We start from the raw sequence: 6,866 nt of genomic DNA on the forward strand, positions 1-6,866 counted from the left end.
GTTTAACTGTGGGATGGGGCAGCCACATCTGCCTCAAGAGGAAAAGCTGAGGAGCAAGTGGGAGAGAAGCCTGCATTTGTCTTGGAAATGGCATGACCAAAGGGGCCATAGGTTTGTGCTGGCACATGTCTGGATGAGGGCTCTTCTACACCTGGGGCAGCCCCATAAACTGCAGGTCAGACTCATGGTGCAGAGGTAATAGCAAGTGTAACAGCACTCGCGGTTTCTATGGCATGGAACAGTCATGGGAATCTCATTTTGGTGGAAAATGTGGGTACAGGTTGGGTCCTGCCTGTTGACACATCAGTGGAGGTACCTGGGAAGAAGTGCCTGCACCTAACCCCTGTTCTCATCAGTGCAGATACAGTCATTGTTGTTGGTGGAGGCTATTCTGCTCATCCTAAAGCAAACATCTACCTACCAGTAACCCTGTTCTCCACTGGACTCAATTCAGCTGCCTTTAGCATCCTGCTTTGCCTCCAGGGCTCTTCCACACCTGGGGCACCTCCAGCACAGCTCCAGACCCCATTAAATCCCTTGTCCCAGTCTGGCAGCCTGTACATGAGCATCTGAAACCATGTGAGAACCTGGGGTATCTCAGACATCCATCTGCAGAGGAGACAGACACAGAACCTGTGGGGAGGGACATGTCCTGTGCTGGACTGGCTGGACCAAGTGGGATCACAGAACCCCAGACTGGTTTGGGTTGGAAGGGAGCTTAAAGCTCACCCAGTTCCAACCCCTGCTATGGGCAGGGACCCTTTCCACTGGAGCAGCTGCTCCAAGCCCCTTCCAAGCCATTCCCCTTGTCCTGCCCCTAAAGACCCTTGTCCAAAGCCCCTCTCCAGGTTTCCTGTATCCCCTTTAGGCACTGGAAGGCTGTCACTGACCCATCTCCCCTCTTTACCTCCTTCTGTCTCAGACACACTTCATTTTGGCTCACTGGGGAGCTGCCCTCACCTCCTTGGAGCTGAGCTGGTGCCCATCCACATGGTGCCATGACCAACAGTGTGAGGCTGCACTGAGCACTGGGAGCAGAAGGTCAGAACTGGGAGCCCTGATCACATTTCCCCTGCAATAACTCATCCTTGGAGTTATTCCCCTTCTCCATAGATGTTCCCAGCTCTCCTTCCTTCAGGAAGAGAGGAGGGAGCTCAAAGCAGGGCATGGCAAAGTGACCAAGAGAGTGTCACATCTCTGTGCCAGGCCACGGATGGGGTAAGGACATGGCACAGGTACTGCTCAGAGGAAGATCTGTTAACCTCTTGTTCCCTTTCCCAGCACTCTCAAAGTCACCTCCCTGCTTCTGCATCGCATCCAAAAAGAGTTGCTGGTGCTGATAACATCTGACATCGTTCTGATTTACTGACAAACTGCAGGGGAAAGCAAGCAGAGATAAAGGAAGACAATTCATCTCGCTATTCCATGTGGATAGATCCTCTGGAGGCTACAGACATCCATATGCTTTGGTGTAAATCATCCAAGCTACCTCTGTTATAAGCCTTTTGGCTGCAAGGAAAGTCCCTGCTCGACCTTCTGGGTAACAGCACCATGGCCTGGCTCATCCTGACTTCCCTTTTGAATGGTGTAACTGGGAAAGCAGGGTCCTCTATGGAAAACAGGGATACTTGGGAAGGGATAGACACCCTCTGGATGAGCTGGACAGGCTGGAAGTGTTGTTCCAAACCTTATACACTTTGATGAGTGTGAGAAGAGGAACATACACAGATGTTTTCCATAGGAATAAGACCATTGAGCCTGCACTTGACAGCTATGCAGGTATTAAGCCATTTGTGGGCTCAAGCTGCTGCAGATGAAAGGTGTCAGAAGCAGTGTATGGAGCAGTTATGTTTCTTTTTGGTAAAAGGAATGAATAAAGGCCTCAAATGACAACAGCCAGGAGGAAAGCCCCATGGAGAGGTTAAGGATGAGCAACCGAAATCAACTGCAGAGGCTGAGTATGTGCAAGCAAGGCTGAAAGGCACTAGAGACCCTGCTTGGCTGTTCTTGGTCACCCCTTCCTTGCAGCTCACTTCTAACGGCACCAAGCCTGATCAGTGAAACAAAATGACCCAGGTTAAGAGAATTCCAGCCTCAATATCCTGATTTCCAGCAGGAAAGGGGTGGATGACACCCTCAAAGGTTGGGGCCAGCAGCAGGCTGATGAGATGGAGGTGCTGGATGGGAACTGCTGGTTGGATTCTGTGTGTGCTCACATCCACGTGGAGGATGCAGATGGGGTTTGCAGGCAGTGTTACATCAGTGGTCCTCCCATCCATCTTCCCTCAGAGAACAAGCACCACAGCAAATATTGGCTCAGAGGAATGGAGAAGGGGCTGTCTGCGTGTATCACTCCTGGTTGTGCTGTGTGTTAAAGACTTACATCATGGGGCCAGCAGAGAGAGTCAGAAATGGAGCAGAAGCTCTTCAGATAGGCCTGGGTTGATGCAGGAGAGGTTTTAGGAGGGGATAAGCCGGGGACCTCAGCTGGTGGGAAGCAGGGAGTATGTATGCTTAAGGAAGGCATAATCATAGAATCATAGAATGGTTTGAATTGGAAAGGACCTTAAACTCCTCCATTCCCAACCCCTGACATGGGCAGGGACCCCTTCCATTGGAGCAGCTGCTCCAAGCCCCTGTGTCCAACCTGGCCTTGAGCACTGCCAGGGATGGGGCAGCCACAGCTTCTCTGGGCACCCTGTGCCAGCGCCTCAGCACCCTCCCAGGGAACAGCTTCTGCCTTATCTCCAACCTGAACTTCCCCTGTTTCAGTCTGAACCCATCACCCCTTGTCCTATCACTGCAGTCCCTGATGAAGAGCCCCTCTCCAGCATCCTTGGAGCCCTCTTCAGACACTGGAAGCTGCTCTGAGGTCTCCACGCAGCTTCTCTTCTCCAGGCTCAACAGCCCCAATGTTCTCAGCCTGTCAGTTACCAGTCCTGCAGAGGTAAAGTGCATGGATGTGTCTCTGGTTGGGCATTCCCAGAGATTCCCACTTCCACTTGCACCTCCAGATTCACAAACCTGCTGCAGATCTTGGCTGCACATTGGGAATATCTGCTCTGAGGGGGATGAGAGGGCAGAGGATGTGTCCTCTCCTCCTTGACTACCTCTGCCCTAAAGGTGATGCCAAGCCTGGTTATATCTCATGTATTTCTCCTCCACTGTTATCTTCTGTTCCTCTCCACTATAAGACCGGACACACACACACACCAATGATGATGATGATGAAGACAACTTCTTTTATTCCAAATAGAAAACTGGGGCAAAGACCCAAAGAAAAAGCCTGCTAACAGCTTTTGAGATGGATTCCAAGCTGATGGAAGAGCCTGCGTGCCTCCTTGCAGGAGTGGTTGGACCCCCATCCCTGCCAGCGCATGCTGCTCCAAGGATGCACGTCACCTCCATCCCATAAGGGATGTGCACTTGCTGCTTTAACACCACAGTCTGAGCTCTTGGCTCCCAAGTCTCTTGAGTTCACAAGTGGTCATCATTTGCCATAGAAATGCTGCTGTTTTGCTGGTGTTCCCTGACTCTGATCCTGTTTTCTCCCTTCTCTGGGTACCCTCTAGCCTCTTACCTGGTGCAGAGCTTTCCTGGTAGTACCTGCTATAGAACTCCTGCCTTTGCACATCTTAAGAGTGTCCAGGGCAAACTCTTGAGTACTGGCAACTGGAGTGTCCTTGAACCCCTTTGGACACCACAAATACACTCAAATACATCCAAACCAGACATGCACACCCTTTCCTCCCTCCCATCAGTGTTTAACCAGCACAAACCCTCCTGGCTCCTGTCACTAAAGAAAGCAGCAGGTCCACAGGCGCTCTGCTGTTTGTATTTGTCTCTGACCAATATTTGCCCATGGCTGTGTGACATCTCGTCTGTTTAACCCATGCAATCGATGCTGTGTCTTGTGATGGTTTAGAGGTGAGCTAGCCATGGCCTTGGACAAGGCACTAGGCTGCTCTCCCTATGGAAAAGACAAGGTGAAGATGAGATGGGGATTGGCTTTGTGGCATCCTCCTGGGTTGTGAGTAAATCACTTCCCTCCTATCATGCAAGGCTGGATGGCATGAACATCACCTCTATTCCCATTGCAGGGCTGCACCTAGCCCAGAAGAAGCCTGTGTGCTCCTGCAGTGGTGGGCAGGGTGCTACAGGGCATGTAAACCAGCACCAGGTACTGCTGTTTAGACAAGGAAGACCCAGGGTGAGGTCTGCCATCCCCCAGCCCACCTCCACACAGTGCACACTGCATAGAACAACCCCATCCCCTATGTTAAGCCTTTTGCACTTGGGTGCTCCCCCATGGCTTGCATTCACCTCTCCTCCTGTCTTCTAGGAGGTACCAAAGGATGATGCTGCAGCCTTGGAGTGCTGCAGTGCAAACCTGCCCATGGAATGCAACACCTTCTCCCTCCCATTCATTAAACACAAGGCTGCTTCAGTGCTGTGCCTGGGAGAAGGTGGCTTAATCCTTATCACCAGAGGAGAAATCCATCAAACCAAATGGAAATGGGAAGATGCATAATTCATGACGGAGCAGACCCAATTCAGAAGGTGTGCTCAGCAGCAGCCACCACCTTGTTCTGCACGCTCAGGCTGATGTCAGGTCGTATGGGATTAGGCAGACACCAAGGGTTTTGAGGACCTTTTGTCCTCCCAAACCCCCTCTGCAGGTTCAGAGCCCTCAGCCCCCGTACAGGATGAGCTCCTTACCTCGAGTTTCCTGCAGAACCTGCTTGTGTCAGAAAGAAAAGGGCTTATTTACACATAAATGAGAAAGCAAATCTGCACAATAGATGCCAGAGGCAGCAAGGAGCAGGGGGTTACTGGCAATTTCCTTTCCCTTTGCTTTGCAAAGGCAGAGATAACCCACAGGTTCTCTCACCCTTACCCCAGCAGGGCAGGGATATGGACTGGGAAATGGCATGAACTGACCCTGACACTGATCCCTGCAATAGGACAACTTCACTGTGGGAGATGTGCACAGAGAATAGAGCAGAGCCTTGGTGCTGTGGGCATCCCTGAGCACTGGACAAGGCAAAGCCTGCACAGAAAAGTACTTTATTCCTGCCTTGGCTTCCCAGTTCCCCTTCTTGGGTTCCTAAATAGCCATTCCCATTGAATAAAAGCAAGTCTACTTGTCTTCATCACATCAGTGGGACCCAAAGCATGGTGAAGATGCAGGGTTCAGAAAGGATGGGGATGATCCCATGTGAAATGTAAATCTTAGGGGAGTTTGTGTTCCCAAGCCCTGTATAGGAAACCCACCACTTCTTTTGGGCATCTTTCTTGTATTAGGGGAGGCAAACTGGGATTTTTCCAATGGGAAACATGGGAAGGATGAAAACCCCAGTCTGGTGTCCTCCCCCCCCAATTGACTCAGGCTTAAAATACTTCAATATCCATCCAGGTTCTTCCCAACCCATCCCAAAGGATGGGGATCCAGATCCAAGCCAGATGCAGACTGATGACAAGCCATCGGGGATGGACAGTGAGGAGGGCAACGGAGGCCTTCGCATGACTGCTCCCAATGGGAGCTTCCCATCCCTCCATCACCCAGCACCGCTCCCCAGGTTCTCTGCATGAGAAAAGGGCTTTTTCTCACCTTTTTTCCCCATGTATCACCTCCGCAAGCTGCTCTGTTCCTGGGTAATCATTGAGTAAAGCTTGAGCAAAGCAGCCCAGCAAAAGCTCAGTCACAGGGGCCCATTCTGGCAGTGATAGGGGCAGGGATACGAGCTTCCTGCGCACCACAAGTCAATTCCCATTAGCCCCAGTGCTGGCTCCAGCGCCCCATTCCCTGCAGCCGGCCCGAAGGAGCTTCACGCAGTGGCCAGGAGCACATCGAGCACATCCTGCTCTTGCTGAGGGCTCGAGAGCCCTCTGCTGTCCGCTCATCCGGCCCTCTGCACTTGTAGGGCGTAGGAATGGGGGGTGGCTGCCTCCCCATCAGCTCTGGCCATCTGTGCAGAGCCGAGCACTGAAGGCCTGGGGTAGATGCCGTCGATGTGCTATAGATTCATCAGTTCCCCCTCCATGGGTTCGTGTGGCTTTAGGACATGCGAGGATTTAATAAGGGCAGGGAAGGAGACTGATGGGGCTTCCTGGTGTCCAGCACAAAGCCCTCCAAAGCCACTGAGGTCTAAGTGGTTCCTTCTCCTGCATGAGCATCATGTTCCCTTGTAGCCAGTCAGTCTCCATCACCCATCATCTACAACAGCTCCACTCCAGCCATGCAGGATTCTCCATAACAAAGAGCTGCTGAACCACTTTGGGCCATCAGGATGATCCTGGGCTCGGCAGACCCATTGCATTCTCCTTTGGACATGGAGAAAGCTCCTTCTGGAGGCTTAGAAAGCTTCTGTACTCCAGTCACTAAGGCTTTCATGGCTTTCAAGGCTCAGGATCTGCCTCCAGCATCAACACTCAACTGGAGCACTCTCCAGTTTGCCTTCTGCTAGATAATCTTAGACATTATAAATGAATAATTAATACAGTGCTTATCTACAGCATAATAAATGTGTATTAAATGCTCATATTACACATAGAGGTGCTATGAGAGTTGGATAACCTACACAATTACAGCACAGAGGTTGTAATCGCATTCTAGTTATCACACATATCATTTCAGTTCATTTATATATACACAAAACCCCTATGAGAGTATTATTGCTGTGGCAGTACTGGAGTTACTGTGAGTGTTCAGCAATGGAGATCATGGAGAGCTGGAATACAGGCAGGTTTGGGCTGGATTCAATAATTCATGTCTGTATAAAACTAAATGGTGAGAGGGAGGATTCCACACAAAGCTGTCCCCAGAGCCAGAATTACTCGCTCGTGCTTGGCTGTGTTACCTTAGA

The sequence above is a fragment of the Melopsittacus undulatus genome, chromosome 2 (assembly GCF_012275295.1).
Source record: "Melopsittacus undulatus isolate bMelUnd1 chromosome 2, bMelUnd1.mat.Z, whole genome shotgun sequence".
NCBI lineage: Eukaryota > Metazoa > Chordata > Aves > Psittaciformes > Psittaculidae > Melopsittacus > Melopsittacus undulatus.